General features: G+C 43.4%; 1 long non-coding RNA gene across 1 annotated transcript; it reads right to left on the reverse strand.

Moving 5' to 3' along the window:
- Positions 1–1,113: 1,113 nt before the first annotated feature.
- LOC129717709 (uncharacterized) lies at positions 1,114–21,453 on the reverse strand. Its single transcript, XR_008726730.1, has 3 exons — positions 16,838–21,453; positions 16,288–16,686; positions 1,114–1,526 (listed from the first exon to the last, which is right to left on the reverse strand). It is a non-coding gene; the product is annotated as an uncharacterized LOC129717709 (long non-coding RNA).
- Between the last annotated feature and the right edge of the window lie 240 nt (positions 21,454–21,693).

The raw sequence follows: 21,693 nt of genomic DNA on the forward strand, positions 1-21,693 counted from the left end.
GAGTTTTTTCAAAAAAAGAGGTAATTGGTGGTAAATGATTGTTGAACCGGAGAAACCGAGGAGTAAAAGAGGACAATCATAAGAATTATTCAGGTAACCACGGAAATAAGTGATTAATGTATCCGCCTCCGTAAAATACCTCTGAACCTGGCTAGTTTTGGGAAAATTTCCCGCCCATAGGACCTTTTTGTTGCATTTAATAAATTTGCGATTGGCGATCGCGATAGCACTCGGCACCCGCTTCGGCCTAGGCAGCATTAAGTTGTCTACGTCTAACCGTGAAAGACCAACGAGCTCTCGGGCAACGGCCCTAACCGTAAAGGAGAGGATTCCCTTCTCGGTTCGGCAGAAGTCGGTATCGTCCGTCGCCAACCGATCCACGCCAACGAAGGAAGCGCCTGAGAAGACCCTTGCCTGGAACGCCTTTCCAGGTCGCCTATACACCACCCACGCAGTTGCAGCCGCCCTGTCGCTGACCGGCGGAAAATCATCGTTCGACGCGGGACGCCGCACATCGAGCCAGGAGAGTCGAGAGAAGTAGCGGTACGTACCTGTCGTGACCCCCGTCGAAGCACACACCACACCGTTCAATAAAACACTTTTTAAAGAAGTTGAGCGTTTCAGTGAAATTTAGTATCGCGAAATCCCTCCAGTTTGCCAAGTAGCGCGCCGGCCTTGTGACTAAGTCCAGGTCTCGTGCTGCTGAAGTTTGTCGGGAAGCTACCCTACTTGGAGGGTAGTGACAATTGGCGCCCAAATAAAATCACGAAAAGGCAAACGGAGGATCGAGTAGAATAAAAAACTATTTAGTTTTTCACTGAAACGAGGGGAGAGTACACAATCAGTGTTGCACTGTTGTGTGGTCTGTTACACTACCACTTCTCCTAATCAGAACAATAGTTTGAAGTTGCGAAGTGGTTAGTTTTCACGGTTGTCGAAAAAAGTGGTCACGGTACGTGCACCGAAAAGTAGTTAAATTTCAAAAAAAAAAATCCCAGGTATCACGTAGATGATTGAGATTCAAATCGTTAATTATAAGGTCTTGAATACATTAAAACTTATACACATTATACATTGAATATACTTAAACCTAACATTATGCACTATAACACATTGACATCAATTATTTATTATTTTTACTATTGTGCTACTTTTTCCTAAATAAATTATTTAAGTTTGAATTTTCTTATAATATTATAGTTTAGATTTGCTTGTAAATAAATATTTTTTTTAAGTAAAATTAATTTAACTTTCGGTACTTATTCTAAAAAGACAATGACGTCTAAATTTAAATTACAATACCGGTCGTTGAATCCTGAGCACTTGTTGGACGATGAAATCGAACACGAGTTGCTAATACGCCAGCAAAAATTTTCTAGTGGTGATTCGCGAGATGCAAAAAAGCGAAAACTGCGTAGTTCGCTTAAGCTCAGCCAGAAGTTGAGGATGTTCCGCTGGTTTCTAAGGAAGCACAGGAACTAGAATTCTGTCAGATCGAGGAAAAACTTACGAAGATTCAATATGTGCTAGAGAGAAAGGTGAAGAAAAAAAACAGATTTACTACCATTTGAAACTAGGTTAATACATTTACTATTCAGGGTAATGAGACTGAGAGATTTGTTGAACTTTGATACGCGCGGATTAGAAGCATTGGCAATCCAGTTGCTCAATGATAATTTTACCGCGAAGGATAAAAGGAAAAACACGAATGATTTGAGTGAATCTGATGTCACTGAATCAGAAGAAAGTGATGAAGTAGAATGGGATACAGCAATTGAAGAAGACAAAGTGAACAGGAAAAAGCAAAAGAAAGGTACGTTGAAAGTTAATAGAATAGCAAGTACGCCTAAAACGGCAGGAAAACATAGAAAAAGTAAACCCACTAGCTCCGATATACTAATAGCACGAATATTGTTGCAAGTGGACAAATACTTAGAACTTTTTTTTTTTTTTTTTTTTTTTTGGTTCAGTGTATCTAACCGTGAATACGTATAAGATAAACCTAAAATCGAACTTCTATTTTAATAGTTAAACAACGTGTGCAGCCGTAGTTAAAATATCTTCTGTGAAAACTTTATCCTTTCATCAGGAACATATCGTGGAGTACAAGTGATTCGTGGCCTGTGTTTGATTTGCGAAGTGATTATTTTATTTGCATCGCCGGTACTTTTTGTCACCGATAGCACCAGCTTCATCGCTTATTTCGTGTGCTCACTGTGTGCTTGACGTTTGCAAAACCTCGCACAGAACGAAATGGAGAGAAAACAATGCTGCGAGTGTAAAGGCGACATAAACGACCTCGAGCCACTGCGCTGTGGTTTCTGTGAAGCTTACTTGCATATCAGCCAGCAATGTTGCGGAATTAACGCTCGCGGTTTGAAAGAAGCTTTTGCTCATGGGAAGATTCTGTTAATTTGTTCTTTCTGCAGAGATGAGCTAAAAGGTCGCAGTATAAACACATACATTTCTGAAATAAAACAACCGCTATCACCCGATATTCCAAATCTAAACACTCAATTTCAACATCTGTGCGGCGTTGTCGAAGCGTTGAGCAAAAAAATAGACAATTTCGCATCTAACCCGAAACTGCCACAGCCACCCGCTACCCCTTCTCTATGTGACACACCGGTTTGGCCAAGACGCAGTGTGAAGCGCCGGCGTGATGAGCGCCAGCCATTCATTCATGCCCCTGCTGAATCTGGAACAAAGGAAATAAATCTGAGCGATCATTCTGTTCCATCACTTTTTCCTGCTGTTGTAACGAACAGATTTTGGCTATATATATCTGGTTTAAACCCGCTTACAACGAATAGTGATATACAAAAAATTGTTTCTCGTTGCCTGGACACAACCGCTTCCGCTGAAATCATTCGGCTTGTTCCGAAAGATAAAGACGTAACCAGCTTATCGTTCGTATCATACAAAGTTGGACTGGATCCCGATTTGAAAATTCGTGCACTGGACCCATCTTCCTGGCCTGCTGGCTTGCTATTCCGTGAATTTGTCGATCGTTCAAAAAACTCAGACAGACAACCCAGGGCACAGGAGTTAACTATTTGAATTTATTGCGTTCTTCTGTGGACGGTGGGAACCTTCGGGTTTCGACCAAAGGCGAGTATTTGTCTAATAATTATATTCCTCTTGCGCTGAGTAATCCTGTGTTGCAGTGTACCGATCACAACAATGACGGTAGTGTTTGGCTCTACTACCAAAACACGCGGGGATTAAGAACCAAAATCGACGAGCTCTTCCTGACGACCCGTGAGTGTAATTTCGACATTCTAATACTGACAGAGACCGGCTTGGATGACCGCATCAACTCACTGCAACTGTTTGGGACATCATTCAACGTTTATCGGTGCGATCGCAGTGTGCGCAATAGCAACAAATCCAGTTTTGGTGGTGTTCTGATTGCTGTGGCGCAGTGTCATCATAGCTCACTCATCGAAACTGTGAATGGAGATAGTTTGGAGCAAGTTTGCGTCCGTGCCACGGTTCGAGGAACTAAACTGCTGCTGTGTGGTGTATATATTCCACCAGATAGGAGTCAGGATGTCAACGTCATTGATGCACACATCTCCTCTATTGGTGAGCTGTCTGGTAAAAGCACTGTAAATGAGATTGTGTTTGTCTGAAATTGTGTGCGCGGTATTTTTTTCCGCAGGGTTTCAGTAACAAGTTTTATTTTTGTCCACAAAGTGTTAGTGTGGTTTGTGGAGTTTGGAGTATGTGTTTCTCAGGAATCATATGCTTTGATTTTTTGATTGTTCTAGCTTTTGACCAGTTGTTTTACATAATTTGTTATATTTATGACTAGTTCGGCACTTTGTCAATAAATTTAAAAATATATTTAGGCTTATATGTATATTTGCTTTTATTAAATTGTTGAGGCTTTGGATGCATGGAACATTGCCAATTTTCATATTTATTAGGCGTATTAGGCGTACATTGTTAAGAGATAATCGACGTAAACGCCGAGTTCCTGCGCGTATGTGTCGGCCGGGGGGATTAAAGCGGTTGTTCGTAACGCTTCGGTGTAAACGCGTATTCAGCCCGGGCGAGTTTTGCTGATATATGGACTTCCGGCGTGTGGTGATTTCGCGAAGTGAACCCAGATATTTCATCATATCTTTCTTATCTTCATCAACGTTAAGTCGGAGACTGCTCGCGCGTTGCATCTAAATTATTACATCGGAAATCGAAGTAGATTTCGTTGAGTCGATAAATATCATTTCAACCCCCGTGCGGTACCTTCCATGAGGTCGTATTATCTTCAGATGGATCAACAATGCGCAATAGTTTTAGGTATAAAGAGCATCACCTTACGAGGAGATATACGGTAATTTTAAGTTGTCTCGGTTTAGTCAAAAATCCTGTATCCTCGCGTACGTTTTATTGCTGCGGTGTTACATTGTCAAACTAAAAAAGTTCGAAACACATTATGAATATCGTGGCGGATGTAATAAACTTGTAGACGCGGCACTTGTTCTGAAGAACCCGACATTAGCGCATCGTTTACCAAAACGAACCCTGCTGTATGCCTTCCCTTTTATCCAACATCCCAGTGATTTCTCGTGGAAGTGCAGAGGTGTTCTCGGCTTCCAATAAAGCGAGTATCACGTCAACATATTCCTATACAAACTCCTTCTTTGACCTGCATTCGGATGCGGCCGGCGCTGGTATTGCCTAATATAAAGATTTAGGTCACCTGTTTTTACACATTGAGGATGCATGTTGGTCCCAAACATCATCTGTTGGTTCTTTGTGTAATTACAGCTGATCTGGCAATAACGGAGTAGCAACCGCGGGCGGTCAATCATGCTCATGCTCATGCTCATGCTCATGTAAATGAGATTGTGTTTGTCTGTGGCGACTACAATCAGCCGCGTATCATGTGGATGCCCGATTCTCTTCCAGCCTCCGATCAACTACCTACTGCTAGTGCGACTCTGATAGATGGTACTGATTTTTTGAATCTAAAGCAGCAAAACTTTCAACGGAATCATAACGATCGCACGCTGGATCTGGTTTTTTGTTCTTCTGAGCACCGACTTACTGTGGATAGTTGTATCACACCTCTGCTCCCTGTCGACCGCCACCATCCGCCCCTGACAATCAAGCTACCTAACTTGTGTTCCAATAGCGCTGCTTCAGTAAGCGCAGAGAGAATAACACGATCACTGAATTATCGCAAAATTGATTTCGTCGCACTCGAAGATTACTTGTTGGGTTTCGACTGGACTTTTATATATCTATGCACTGATGTAGACGATATGACTGCACATTTTTGCGACGTTATAATCCAGTGGTTAAACGTAAATGTACCGTTAGTGAAGCGACCGAATAACCCTGCGTGGTGCACACGTCGGTTGCGCGATCTGAAACGATTTCGGAATAATGCACAGCGAAAATATCGTCGTCTGAAAACGCTGATAACGAAACGCAATTTCAAAAGCGCCAGCGACGAATACCGTCGCCTTAATAGTGAATTGTACAAATCGTACGTCCTACGTGTGCAGACAGACCTCCGTAGGAACCCCAGAAATTTTTGGAACTTCGTCAACTCCAAAAGAAAATGCTCCTCGATACCTGTAAATGTTTGTCTGGATAATTCAGTTTCTGCTTCAGAATCTGACTCATGTGAACTCTTCGCAAATTTTTTCGCCTCCGTGTTTGCTGACAGAGTTGCCTCGAATTTCGATGCGGAAATTGCGGCGGCTGCCGTCCCGGCCGGTTCGGCTGATTTAACCACATTTGAAGTTACCACCGACTTGATACTAAGTGCAGCGAAGAAACTTAAACGTTCTTATTCACCGGGACCCGATGGCATCCCCGCCATAGTTATCAGTCGATGTGCCACTGTGTTGGCAAATCCACTGCGCTGTATTTTTAACAAATCGTTTGAGCAACGAAAATTTCCCGAAGTGCGGAAACAGTCTTTTATGTTTCCAATACTAATATCTGGCGACCGACTAAATGTCAGGAACTATCGTGGCATCACTAGTCTTTCGGCAGGCTCTAAACTGTTTGAGATTCTAGTTAGCGATGTTATGCTTCATTGCACTAAAAATTACATATCTACCACGCAACATGGATTTATACCGAATCGCTCAGTGTGTACAAATCTATTGGAGTTCACTTCAACGTGTATCTCAAATATGGAACAAAGAGCTCAAATAGATGTCATTTACACCTATTTGAAGGCTGCCTTTGATCGCATTGACCATTGCATATTGTTGCATAAAATTACCCGTCTAGGAGCATCACGTCAGTTCATCGAATGGCTGAGTTCATACTTATGTGGCCGGATTCTACGTGTGAAAATTGGTTGTTGCGTTTCATCGCAGTTCACGAATACATAGGGAGTTCCACAAGGTAGCAACATGGGGCCTTTACTGTTTGCGCTTTTCTTCAATGATGCTATGCTACTGTTGAAGGTTGGTTGTAAGTTGGTATACGCGGATGATTTAAAGTTGTATTTGGTAGTCCGTACAATTGACGATTGCCGCCGTCTACAAGCTCTGCTAAATGTTTTCGTCGACTGGTGCCACAGGAACTGGCTAGTAATCAGCATTAAAAAATGCGAGGTTATGACATTTCACCGAATTTCAAACCCGATCATGTTCGATTATCGCATCGAAGGACTTGAGCTGAAAAGAGTCGACCGTGTGTGCGACCTTGGTGTTTTACTCGATGCCAAGCTTAATTTCCATTTGCATCATGCCAGCTTAATATCGAAAGCGAATCGACAATAAGGATTTATTGCTAAAATTAGCCGTGACTTCAGAGATCCTCACTGTATAAAAGCGCTCTACTGTTCACTGGTACGACCATTACTCGAAAACTGCAGCATGATCTGGTTCCCCCACCAGCTATCTTGGTGTTTGCGGATAGAACGTGTTCAAAAAAGATTCGTACGATTCGCACTACGGGATCTACCCTGGCGTGATCCGGATAACCTTCCACCGTATACTGATCGCTGAAAGCTACTTGGCCTTGACACACTTGAACATCGCCGAAAAATACAGCAAGCTGCTTTCGTTGCGAAAATTATGAATGGAGAAATCGATTCACCGTCGCTCGTGTACCAGCTAAACTTCCGTGCTTCTCAACGTGCCTTGAGATCTACTGGCCTACTTCAAACCTCCTTTCACCGCACATCATTTGGATTCTACGAACCTGTCACCGCTGCAGTCAGAACCTTCCTGAGTGTTGAAGATTTTTTTGAGTTTGGCGAATCATCCCGCAAGTTTGTGTATAAGTTGAAGCAAGCAAATATTTTGTAGACTTGACCCTGATTCATGTTATTTATTAAGACTTTTGTCAGATAAATTGAAGTAAAATAAACAAACAAATAAACAAAAGCTTAGTCAGTTGAACCTCGCAGAAAATCGTTCGAACGTTAGTTAAGAGAAAACTGATAAAGATGCAAAGGATATAAGAACTGAGAACAAGAATGATGCAAATGAACGTAAGAACAGAAAGCAGAATAAAGCGAATCACGATTCTTATTAAAAGAAAAAAGAGCTGAGTAGAAGGACACGTTGTCAGGATAGGCAAGATAGCGATGAAGAGACAGATGAGAATACGGCTAGTGATAGTAGTTCCAATAGCTATTCTAGTTCGGATGAAGGGCCACGAAGACAGAAATCGTCTCGTCAGCCACGTCCGGTGGCGGATTGGAAGTTAAAGTATGACGGAAGAGATGAAGGGAGGAAACTGAACAAGTTCATTGCTGAGGTAGAGTTTTTGGCTGAAGCTGAGAATATCAGCAAGCGTACGTTTTTCAATAAAGCCATTCACCTTTTTGCGGGTGATGTACGGACTTGGTATATGGAGGGAAAGCGGAATGCAATTTTTCGTAACTGGAACGAGTTGGTCATTGAGCTGAAGCAAGAATACCAGCCACCAGATTTAGATTTCCATTACGAGCAGCAAGCAGCAAACCGAATACAGCGAAAATCGGAAAAGTTTACTGATTATATCAAGGCAGTAACAGAGATTTTCGACTATATGTCCATTCCACCAACCGAACAGCGGAAATTTGAAATTATATTTCGTAATCTGCGATCGGATTATAAAAATGCGTTGGTAGTCAAAAATATCAGCACTTTACGCTCCTTACAGCTCTGGGGGAGAAAGCTAGACTCGGCCAACTGGTATCGCTACCGGCAAAAAGAAAATAAGACAACTCACAGACAATCTTATGTTCACGAGGTAGTCCAAAAACCGTACCATCGAGTACCCTACGACAATAGAGATGGAAAAAATAGTGATAAGGAGTGGAACAATGGCAAAAACAAGAATTGGCAAAAAGATGGAAGAAATGAATGGAATCGAAATCAAAACAAGGACTGGAAGCAAAAAGGTAGCAATGAACCAGAAAAATGGAAGAGTAGCAGAGAGAGAGGCGAGCGTAACAAACCTGCCGAGCAACGAGAAAGGCACCTCCCATCCCCAGTATCGCCACTGGAAGGAAACAGCAAAAGCTTATTGGACAAGCGGGTAGCAGAATACCGGATACCCAACAAATACACCTGTTTCAACTGCCGTGGTGAAAATCACTACTACGAAAGTTGTCTCACAGAAAAAGAACGTTTTTGTACGAGATGCGGATTTTACGATTTCACTCGTGAAAATTGTCCATACTGTGCAAAAAACGCGCCCAAATCGACGTAGGAGGTCGTCGAAGGCGATCTCAAAAGCCTCCAAGAATATTTGTCCCAGACAATAAAGATGTCGAAGAGTTGCCCGTCGCGATTGAAAGAGATAACCGTCCATTTGTTGGGATAGAGGTAATGGGTATAAAGCTGATCGGATTACTGGATAGTGGAGCTCAAGTTTCGATTCTAGGTATGGGAGGGGAAGAGCTGTTAAAAAAATTAAAGCTAAAAAAATTCCCTACCAAGATGAAGCTTCTGGCAGCAGGGGGAGAAAATTTGGCCGTACAGGGATACGTCCATCTCCCAGTCACATTCAACGGTGAAACAAAGCTTGTTACTACCATAATTGCCTCAACATTAAAGCGTCGGCTGCTCCTAGGCATTAATTTCTGGCACCTCTTCGGAATAGAACCCACTATTAAGGATGGTGTAAATACAATAGAGGAAGTGGCAGTGGAGCCAGAAGATGAGATCTCTTTGTCACCCGAACAGCAAAAACAATTGGAGGAAGTAAAAAAGAAGTTCAAGGGATTTGTAGACGGACAGTTTTTGGAAACAACGCCTCTGATAAGCCATAAAATTGAGTTTACGCCCGAACATGCAGAAGCGGATCCAGTTCGGCTGAATCCGTATCCGTGGTCACCGGAAGTCCAAAAGCATGTGAACGAGGAACTGGATAAGTGGATTCGATCTGGAGTGGTAGAGAAGTCTACTAGCGACTGGGCGCTTCTAATAGTGCCAGTTCTTAAGAGCACAGAAGACGAAGATGGCGGGAAACAAATGAAGCTCAGGATGTGCTTAGACGCCAGAAATTTGAACGATAGGACGCGTAGAGACGCCTACCCACTGCCTCACCAGGACCGAATTCTGGGAAGGCTTGGCTCGTCACGGTACTTGTCGACAATTGATCTGTCGAAAGCTTTCTGGCAGATACCGTTAGACCCTGCTTCTCGTAAATACACCGCTTTCCGTGTTTTTGGAAGAGGTCTGTTTCAATTCACGAGACTGCCATTTGGCCTTGTTAACAGTCCTGCAACACGGTCCAGACTTATGGACCAAGTTTTAGGATGCGGTGAATTAGAGCCACGAGTGTTTGTCTATTTAGACGACATCGTGATTGCCAGCGACACTTTCGACGAGCACATAGAAAGCCTCAAGGAAGTGGCACGCAGATTGAGAGAGGCCAATCTTTCAATTAACATTGAAAAGTCGAAGTTCTGTGTGCCAGAGTTACCGTACCTTGGTTTCATACTGTCTAAGGCAGGATTGAGGCCTAACCCTGATAAGGTAGAGGCGATCAACAATTTTGAACGGCCAACGTCAGTCCGATCTCTTCGTAGGTTTCTCGGAATGGTAAACTATTACCGGCGTTTCTTTACGGGGCTTAGCGAAATTACAGCTCCGCTAACAAATTTATTGAAAGGAAAACCAAAAATCATAAAATGGAATGATGATGCCGAAAAAGCGTTTTTAGAGCTGAAACAAAAATTGATATCAGCACCTATTCTAAAAAATCCCGATTTTACGTTACCGTTCACTGTGCAAACGGATGCCAGCGATAGTGCTATTGCAGGCGTTCTAACTCAGGAACAACAGGGGGTGGAACATGTCGTTGCTTACTTCTCCCGCAAGCTGACCACACCGCAGATGTCATGGAAAGCAGCGGAAAAAGAAGGTCTAGCAGCACTCGAAGCCATCGAAAAATTCAGACCGTACATTGAAGGTAACCGATTCACTTTGGTAACCGATTCATCCGCTTTGTCATTCATTATGAATACCAAGTGGAAATTTATGTAGTACCTCATGCATTGCCAAAACTGTAAGCAGTTAGGTCACACAGCCACCTACTGCTGCAACAAGGCACGCTGTAGCAAGTGCGGAGGCAATCATGCTGAGAACGCTTGCAGTGGGGATACTGAAAAGTGTCTTTATTGCGAGGGAACTCGGCATGACCTTCCGGCATGTCCCGCGTACAAACAGCGCGAGGAAAAAATAAAGCGTTCCCTTAAGGAACGATCAAAGCGCTCTTTTGCAGAAATGCTTAAGAGGGCTGAGCCACCCTCGACAGGAAACATCTTTTCCTTTTTGCCAACCGATGAGGGTACATCTGACGATCCCGTCGAAGGGTGTTCCTATGCCTTGCCAGAGGGATCTAGGAAGAGGAGAATGCTCAACTCTCCTTATCTTTCTCGTAAAGGTCGTAAGATAACCCCTAGCGGAATGACCAATAAGACAACACAAAAAGGAAGCGGTGAAGAAAAACCGAAGCAAGTACCCCCCGGTTTTAATTTCAAATCAAACCAGGAGTACCCACCGCTTCCTGGGGCACCAAAAACCCCTCGTGCACCCATTTCTCGATCAAAAGACATAAAAAAAACAGGGTTCATAAAATTCTCTGATATTGTGGATTGGATATTTAAAACGTTCAACATACCAGATCCCCTTCAAAATATTCTTCTTGCCCTCCTCCCCACAGTGAAAACCTTTTTGAAGCAACTAGCAGCAACTTGGCCCCTCATTCCAGCTATCATATCTTTCGATGACTAATACGGCGAAAGAGGCTAGGAATTTTATCACTGTATTACAGTGGAATTGCAGAAGTATCATCCCCAAATTCGATCTATTTTCACATTTGATAAACACATACAATTGTGATGCGTTCGCGCTTTGTGAAACTTTTCTCAATTCAAACGATCAACTTAATTCCCACGATTTTAACATCATTCGTCGAGATCGAGACTCACACGGTGGAGGGGTACTTTTAGGGATCAAAAATTGCTATTCTTTTTTCAGAATCGACCTTCCCTCGATCTCGAATATTGAAGTTGTTGCCATTCAAACGAATATGAATGGAAAAGACCTTTGCCTTGTTTCGTTATATATTCCCCCATCCGCGCGGATTGAACAGAAGCAACTCCTTGATATAGCAGAATTGTTTCCCGCACCTTTTTTGATTTTGGGAGATTTTAACTCTCACTGTTCGCTATGGGGGTCGCTGTACGACGACAACCGATCTTCTTTAATTTGTAACTTGATCGACGACTTCAATATGACACTTTTGAATACTGGGGAAGCGACACGTGTACCTAATCCTCCAGCACGTGAAAGCGTGCTTGACCTATCCCTCTGCTCGACATCACTAGCGTTAGATTGCCAGTGGAAAGTAATCAACGATCCCTACGGTAGTGATCATCTTCCAATCGTTATATCAATTGCCAATGGTTCAACTCCCCCGAACCCAATCAATATTTCCTACGACCTTACACGTTATATTGATTGGAAGCGTTATGAGTCTATTATAGCGGAATCTATCGAGACTCACGAGGAACTTCCTCCGGAGGAAGAATACGCGTTCTTAGCTGGCTTGATAATCGACGCCGCGACGCAAGCTCAGACGAAACCGATACCCGGGGTAACGATTAGGCAACGCCCTCCCAACAAATGGTGGGACAAAGAGTGCTCTGAGCTGTACGCGCGAAGGTCCGCGGCGTATAAGGACTACCGGGAGTACGGCACTGTCAACCTACTACGAAAGTACGAGGCACTGGGCAGGCAGATGAAGAGCTTAGTAAAGGCGAAAAAACGCGGGTACTGGCAGCGGTTCGTAAACGCGTTGTCGAGGGAAACAGCGATGAGTACTCTTTGGGATACCGCCAGGCGCATGCGGAACCGTGACGTTTCGAATGAGAGTGAGGAGTATTCAGATCGCTGGATACTTGATTTTGCCAAAAAGGTCTGTCCGGACTCTGTACCGGAACAGAAAACCTTTCGCGACGCCTTTATAGTAACTACGGAAGAGCCTCCATTTTCGATGTTGGAATTTTCAATGGCTCTCCTGTCGTGCAACAATAAGGCTCCAGGGTTAGATAGAATAAAATTCAACCTGTTGAAGAATCTACCCGACTCTGCAAAAAGACGCTTGTTGGACTTGTTCAACAAGTTTCTTGAGCTAAATATTGTTCCGCATGACTGGAGGGAGGTAAAAGTCATTGCTATTCGGAATCCCGGGAAACCTGCCTCTGATCACAATTCATATAGGCCGATTGCGATGCTCTCTTGCCTCCGGAAATTAATGGAGAAAATGATCCTCTTACGGTTAGACAAATGGGTTGAAACAAACGGTTTACTTTCAGATACTCAATTTGGCTTTCGCCAGGGCAAAGGGACGAACGATTGCCTAGCGTTGCTTTCTACTGAAATTCAACTCGCATTTGCTCGAAAAGAGCAAATGGCTTCTGCGTTCTTGGATATTAAGGGGGCTTTTGACTCTGTCTCTGTAGAAGTTTTAAGCGCGAAACTTCATTCGCAGGGACTTTCACTAAATTTGAATAACTTTTTGATCAATTTGTCGTCAGAAAAGCATATGTATTTCTCACATGGCGATTCGACAACTTCCCGAATTAGTTACATGGGTCTTCCCCAGGGCTCATGTTTAAGCCCTCTCTTATATAATTTTTACGTCAATGACATCGATGAATGTCTTGCAAATTTATGCACGCTAAGGCAACTTGCAGACGATAGCGTTGTATCCATTACTGGTAACGAGGCTAGCGATCTGCAAGGACCATTGCAAGATACCTTAGACAATTTGTCTGAATGGGCTCTTAAGCTGGGTATCGAATTCTCTCCGGAGAAAACTGAGTTGGTCGTTTTTTCTAGGAAGCATAACCCAGCTCAGCTGCAGCTCCTACTAACGGGTAAAACGATCTCTCAGGTTTTAGTCGCTAAATATCTCGGGGTCTGGTTCGACTCTAAATGCACCTGGGCTTGTCATATTAGGTATCTGACACGAAAATGCCAACAGAGGATTAATTTTCTTCGTACGATTACCGGAACCTGGTGGGGAGCCCACCCAGGAGACCTTCTGAGGTTATACCAAACAACAATACTGTCAGTTCTTGAGTACGGTTGTTTCTGCTTTCGCTCCGCTGCGAACACGCATATTTTGAAACTAGAAAGAATACAATATCGTTGTTTGCGTATTGCCTTGGGTTGCATGCAGTCGACCCATACGATGAGTCTTGAAGTGTTAGCGGGTATTCTTCCGTTGAAACATCGTTTTTGGAATCTCTCTTACCGGTTGCTAATTCGATGCATAGTTATGAACCCATTAGTAATTGAAAATTTCGAGAGGTTGGTCGACCTTCAATCTCAATCCAGATTTATGACTTTATATTTTGACTATATGGCTCAAGATATTAATCCTTCTTCATACGATTCCTCCAATGTTGCACTTTTAGATACTTCTAATAATGCTATATTCTTCGACACCACCATGAAACAAGACATTTCTGGTATCCCGGATCAATTGCGACCCCAAGAGATCCCTAAGATTTTTTCGAATAAGTTTAAACATGTTAGTTATGATAAAAGGTTTTACACTGACGGATCTAATCTAGATGAGTCCACTGGCTTCGGTGTTTTCCACGAAAATTTTACCGCCTCCTACAAACTCGATGCTCCTGCTTCCGTGTACGTCGCAGAACTTGCTGCTATTCAGTACTCTCTTGGAATCATCGAAACCCTACCCACAGACCACTAATTCATCTTCACAGATAGTCTCAGTGCCATTGAGGCTCTGCGATCGATGAAGCCTGTGAAGCACACCCCGTATTTCCTGGGGAAAATACGGCGGTTTTTAAGTGCTTTAACAGATAAAAATTACCGGGTTACCTTAGCGTGGGTCCCTTCTCATTGCTCGATTCCGGGTAATGAAAAGGCTGACTCTTTTGCTAAGGTGGATGCTATTGATGGCGATATTTATGAAAGACCAATTGCTTATGATGAATTTTATAGCATTTTGCGTCAGAGAACACTCAACAGTTGGCAATCATCATGGAACTCAGATGAACTGGGACGGTGGCTACATTCCATTTTTCCTAAGGTATCGACGAAAGCATGGTTCAAGGGGTTGGATGTAGGTCGGGACTTCATTCGCGTGATGTCCAGACTTATGTCCAATCACTACACGTTAAACACGCATCTCTTTCGTATAGGGCTTGTAGACAGTAATCACTGCGTTTGTGGCGATGGCTACCATGACATCGAGCATGTTGTTTGGTCGTGTACCGAATACTGTGGTGTTAGGTCCGAGCTTATAGATTCCCTTCGGGCCCGAGGAAAACAACCGAACGTACCCGTTAGAGACATTCTGGGAAGCGGTGATCTCCAGTACATGACACAGCTGTACGTGTTCATAAAACACGCTGGTATTAAAATATGAAACTCTTCTATCTATTTGTTAGATTACCATTCCCGCTACACGCTGAAAGAAGATGATACACCAAACTGGAGACACTCAAACGAAGACTCGGCATCTTTATGTTCACGTAGACACCTCAGTCCAAACTGCTCAAATAGAACATCACTGCTTAGCCATGTACAAATAAATAAATCGTATAACTCAATATAGTTAAAATCAAAATTGTATCTCCCCTCCTCTCACCTTAAATCCCCACTAGCTCGTAGTCGGCCGCGAGAATAAAGAAAAGGCCTCCCTCTTTTCCCTGCTAACGTAGAATTAATACGAATTGTACTTGGCTCAGTAAAACAGAAAATGTATCGTGCCGTGTCAAATAAACTAATTTAAACCATGCACTGTCACGGTCCTTAGAAACACTGGAAATTAAAAGCGGCGATAGCTGGTACACCAACCTGTATCGTAAGGTAGAAGAGTTCCCGCAGAACTATGCCGATTTTAAAATCGAAGAATCGAAACTCTACAAATTTGTAGCGACTCGTACCGAACTGTTGGACTACAAGTTTGAGTGGAAACTTTGTGTGCCAGAAGAGCTAAGGCAGGAAGTGTTGCAGGGAGAGCATGACGCTGTGATGCACCCTGGGTTTGAGAAGACCATTCATCGGCTCAAACAAAAATATTATTGGCCGAGAATGGCAATTGATCTGAAACGTTACATCCAATGCTGTTCCGTCTGTAAACAATGTAAGTCTTCTACAGTTGCAACTGCGCCGGCAATGGGTAACCAGAAACTCAACAATAAACCGTTTCAAATATTGGCACTAGATTTCATTCAGAATCTTCCTAGAAGCAAGTCAGGAAAATGCCATTTGTTGGTGTTAATAGATTTATTTTCCAAATGGGTACAGTTAGTTCCAGTTAGGAAAATAGAAGCTAAGGAAGTGTGCCGTATTGTAGAGGATTGTTGGATGAGGAGATTGGGAACTCCGGAGGTAATCATTACCGATAACGCGTCAACATTTGTCGGAAAAGAATTCCAAGCACTGCTGCAACGAAGAGGAATTCAACACTCCCGTCGAAAGAACCAACAGGACGATCAACGCATGCTTACGCACATACATGCGAGATGATCAACGGATATGGGATACCAGGATCGCGGAAATTGAGAAAATGATCAACTCCACTGCTCAATCTTCCACTGGTTTAACATCATACCGCATCTTGTATGGCCATGAAAAACTTACGCGAGGAAATGAACATAAACGCGAGGTCGATTGTCAGGAAAGCTCGATTGTACAGCGGGATGAAAACCGGAAACAAATGAACGAAAGAGTTTTCAAGCTGGTCGAACAAAATTTGAAAAAGGGTCACGACAAAAATGTAAAAACTTGTAATCTGAGACATAAAAAATTTGCAGCCACTTACCAAGTGGGCCAGTCCGTATTGAAGAAGAACTTTCGATTATCCTCAGCGGCCGATCATTACAATGCCAAATATGGACCTCTCTATCTCCCATGCGTAGTCGTTGCGAGGAGAGGTACAAGTTCTTATGAATTGGCAGATGAAAACGGTAAAAATCTGGGAATATTTTCTGCAGCCGATCTTCGGCCAGATAATAAGCACTGAAAAATCCGAGTATCTAGAAGCATGCTTCAGATTATGGCAGGCTAACAGCGAGATGCGCTCATTGACGTGTTTCAAGTTCATCGAGTGCTAGATGAATCTGTCATAATGTTCATCGATCGTCGTGCGTTTAATGAACCCGGACCGCGGCGATGAAAGCTTCGTGCAGCAAGAGAGAAAAGCTTCTTGCTGAAAAGAGATCTGGAAGAGAATCACTAAAATAAATTTATTGCATGAAGATAGAAATAGGATTAAAATTAGTAGATAAACTATTAGAAATAATTAGTAAGTAGTAACATAGGTAGTTAGGTTAGGGATAGGAACAAGCAAAAAAAAAATAGGAACCACATACCGAAACTACTCATCACTCATTCTGAAAGCATAAAGTATCGCAAACGGCGAATGAAATGCGTTGGTTATCAGGTTCGTTCTTCAGGTGGAATAACGTGACAAATTAGCTTTTACGCGTGAAAGCACCATCATTTAATCGAAAGGAACCCCATCCTTGGACACCTGAAATTCGCTGGAAGGCCAACCAGCCGAATGAACCTGGAAATAAACTTTTCTTTTAGCCTAACATTAAAGCGATACATAATTTTAATATTTATTGTTCAGTTTGGTATTTTTGTTTGTTGCGTCGGTCAATCCTCATATTTTTTATTATGTAGATATGTCACGTGCAAGTATAGTCCCTTAGTAAATTGCTCCAACTTTGTTATAAGCTCAACTACTTTTACACTAATAGCACCCGGACGAATAGATACTGATAAGTGATCTCCTTCCCCTGCGGAAGCAAGATGAAACTGAGATGAACTTAACGAAGCAATAGTAGGAACATTACTCACCACTGATGTCAATGAACACTCAGTTACACTAAACAAAAATATTACATATGTACAATTATGGCAGATTTTCGAACGAAAAATGTACTCTTAGTTGCTACAAGTCGTGATGTTCCACTGATTCCATGTTTTTTAACTACTACGTGTTGCGATGTATTTGTTCGTTTTATGTTCAGTAACCACTTGACAGCTTCCGAAGCTTTTCGTTCTAAATAATTGAACTGAATAGTTCAATTATTTAACCGGAGTGGGGGATAGTGTAACCGATCGTTACAGTGAAATCAAATGTTTTTTTAATTGTATGAAATGTACCTAGTAAACGCTCACCTATTTTTCATGTAACGTACTAAGCTTCCACAGTTCAACTCTTACACAAAACCGATGGGCTGTCGCATACGGGGCGAAATGAGTCGACTAGCCGCCATACCAAATTTGAACTACGAGCATTGGCGGCTATCGAGTACGCGCCAACAGCGCATTTGAATTCAGGCGAGCGAGTGATAAAGAGGTGCGAGTTTTTTCAAAAAAAGAGGTAATTGGTGGTAAATGATTGTTGAACCGGAGAAACTGAGGAGTAAAAGAGGACAATCATAAGAATTATTCAGGTAACCACGGAAATAAGTGATTAATGTATCCGCCACCGTAAAATACCTCTGAACCTGGCTAGTTTTGGGAAAATTTCCCGCCCATAGGACCTTTTTGTTGCATTTAATAAATTTGCGATTGGCGATCGCGATAGCACTCGGCACCCGCTTCGGCCTAGGCAGCATTAAGTTGTCTACGACTAACCGTAAAAGACCAACATGCTCTCGGGCAACGGCCCTAACCGTAAAGGAGAGGATTCTCTTCTCGGTTCGGCAGAAGTCGGTATCGTCCGTCGCCAACCGATCCACGCCAACGAAGGAAGCGCCTGAGAAGACCCTTGCCTGGAACGCCTTTCCAGGTCGCCTACACACCACCCACGCAGTTGCAGCCGCCCTGTCGCTGACCGGCGGAAAATCATCGTTCGACGCGGGACGCCGCACATCGAGCCAGGAGAGTCGAGAGAAGTAGCGGTACGTACCTGTCGTGACCCCCGTCGAAGCACACACCACACCGTTCAATAAAACACTTTTTAAAGAAGTTGAGCGTTTCAGTGAAATTTAGTATCGCAAAATCCCTCCAGTTTGCCAAGTAGCGCGCCGGCCTTGTGACTAAGTCCAGGTCTCGTGTTGCTGAAGTTTGTCGGGAAGCTACCCTACTTGGAGGGTAGTGACAACACCACCAGGTTCCGGTAATCGTACGAAGAAAATTAATCCTCTGATGGCATTTTCGTGTTAGATACCTAATATGACAAGCCCAGGTGCATTTAGAGTCGAACCAGACCCCGAGATATTTAGCGACTAAAACCTGAGAGATCGTTTTACCCGTTAGTAGGAGCTGCAGCTGAGCTGGGTTATGCTTCCTAGAAAAAACGACCAGCTCAGTTTTCGCCGGAGGGATTTCGATACCCAGCTTAAGAGCTCATTCAGACAAATTGTGTAAGGTATTTCGCAATGGTCCTTGCAGATCGCTAGCCTCGCTTCCAGTAATGGATACAACGCTATCGTCTGCAAGTTGCCGTAGCGTGCATGAATTTGCAAGACATTTATCGATGTCATTGACGTAAAAATTATATAAGAGAGGGCTTAAACATGAGCCCTGAGGAAGGCCCATGTAACTAATTCGGGAAGTTGTCGAATCACCATGTGAGAAATACATATGCTTTTCTGACGACAAATTGAACAAAAAATTATCCAAATTTGGTGAAAGTCCCTGCGAATGAAGTTTCTCGGTTAAAACTTCTACAGAGACAGAGTAAAATGCCCCCTTAATGTCCAAGAATGCAGAAGCCATTTGCTCTTTTCGAGCAAAGGCGAGTTGAATTTCGGTAGAAAGCAACGCTAGGCAATCGTTCGTTCCTTTGCCCCGGCGAAAGCCAAATTGAGTACCTGAAAGTAAACCATTTGTTTCGACCCATTTGTCTAACCGTAAGAGGATCATTTTCTCCATTAATTTCCTGAGGCAAGAGAGCATAGCAATCGGCCTTTAAGAATTGTGATCAGAGGCAGGTTTTCCGGGTTTTTGAATAGCAATGACTTTTACCTCCCTCCAGTCTTGCGGAACAATGTTTAGCTCAAGGAACTTGTTGAATAAGTTCAACAAGCGTCTTTTTGCAGAGTCGGGTAGATTCTTCAACAGGTTGAATTTTATTCTATCCAACCCTGGGGCTTTATTGTTGCACGAGAGGAGAGCCATTGAAAATTCCAACATCGAAAATGAAGGCTCTTCCGTAGTTACTAATAACGCGTCGCGAAAGGTCTTCTGTTCGGGGACAGAGTCCGGGCAGACCTTTTTGGCGAAACGAGTATCCAGCGATCTGAATACTCCTCGGACTCATTCGAAACGTTACGATTCCGCATGCGTCTGGCGGTATCCCAAAGAGTGCTTATCGCTGTTTCCCTCGACAACGCGTTTACGAACCGCCGCCAGTATCCGCGTTTTTTTGCTTTTATCAAGCTCTTCATCTGTCTATCCAGTACATCGTACTTTCGGAGCAAATCGATAGTGCCTTGTTCTCGGAAGGCCAAATACACCGTGGACCTTCGCGCGTACAGGTCTGAGCACCCTTTGTCCACTTGGAGGGAGGGCGCCGTCTAATCGTTACCCCGGGTATCGGTTTCGTCTGAGCTTGAGTCGCGGCGTCGATGATCAAGCCAGAAAGGAACGCGTATTCTTCCTCCGGAGGAAGTTCCACGTGGGACTCGATTCTTTGCGATATTATGGTCTCATAAGACATCCAATCAATGTTACGTGTGAGGTCATACGCAATATCGATTGGATCCGTTGGAATTGACCCATTAGCAATTGAGATAACGATTGGTAGGTGATCACTTCCGTGGGGATCGTTGATTACTTTCCACCGGCAATCTAACGCTAGTGATCGACTATCACTAGGGATAGGTCAAGCACGCTTTCACGTGCTGGAGGATTAGGTACACGTGTCGCTTCCCCAGTATTCAAAAATGTCATATTGAAGTCGTCGATTAAGTTACAGATTAAAGAAGATCGGTTGTCGTCGTACAGCGACCCCTATAGCGAACAGTGAGAATTAAAATCTCCCAATATCAAAAAAGACGCGGGAAGCAACTCTGCTATATCAGTGAGATGCTTCTGTTCAATTCGCGCGGATGGAGGCATATATAACGAAACAAGGCATAGGTCTTTTCCATTCATATTCGTTTGAATGGCAACGACTTCAATATTCGAGATCGAGGGGAGGTCGATTCGGAAGAAGGAATAGCACTTTTTAATCCCTAAAAGTACCCCTCCACCGTGTGAGTCTCGATCTCGACGAATAATGTTAAAATCGTGGAAATTGAGTTGATCGTTTGAATTGAGAAAGGTTTCACAGAGCGCAAATGCGTCACAATTGTATGTATTTATTAAATGAGAAAATAGATCGAATTTGGGGATGATACTTCTGCAATTCCACTGTAATACAGTGATAAAATTCCTATCCTCTTTCGCCGTATTAGTCATCGAAAGATATGATAGCTGAAATGAGGGGCCAAGTTGCTGCTAGTTGCATCAAAAAGGTTTTCACTGTAGGAAGAAGGGCAAGAAGAATATTTTGTAGGGGATCTGGTATGTTGAATGTTTTAAATATCCAGTCCACAATATCAGAAAATTTTATGAACCCTGTTTCTTTTTTATCTTCTGATCGAGAAATGGGTGCACGAGGGGTTTTTGGTGCCCCAGGAAGCGGTGGGTACTCCTGGTTTGATTTAAAATTAAAACCGGGAGGTACTTGCTTCGGTTTTTATTCACCGCTTCCTTTTTGTGTTGGCTTATTGGTCATTCCGCAAGGGGTTATCTTGCGACCTTTGCGAGAAAGATTAGGAGAGTTGATCATTCTCCTCTTCCTAGATCCTTCTGGCATGGCATAAGAACACCCTTCGACAGGATCGTCAGATGTACCCTCATCGGTTGGCAAAAAGGAAAAGATGTTTCCTGTCGAGGGTGGCTCAGCACTCTTCAGCATTTCTGCGAAAGAGCGCTTTGATCGTTCCTTGAGGGAACGCTTTATTTTTTCCTCGCGCTGTTTGTACGCGGGACACGCCGAAAGGTCATGCCGAGTTCCCTTGCAGTAAAGACACTTTTCAGTATCCTCACTGCAAGCGGTCTCAGCATGATTGCCTCCGCACTTGCTGCAGCGTGCCTTGTTGCAGGCTGTTGCAGGTTGTTGGCTGTATGACCTAACTGCTTGCAGTTTTGGCAATGCATGACCCGCGGTACGAACAGGCGTACAGGCAGACGAACCCTGTCCAAAGAGATGTAGTTCGGC

This window comes from Wyeomyia smithii, chromosome 1 (genome assembly GCF_029784165.1).
Source record: "Wyeomyia smithii strain HCP4-BCI-WySm-NY-G18 chromosome 1, ASM2978416v1, whole genome shotgun sequence".
In the NCBI taxonomy this organism is placed as follows: Eukaryota; Metazoa; Arthropoda; class Insecta; order Diptera; family Culicidae; genus Wyeomyia; species Wyeomyia smithii.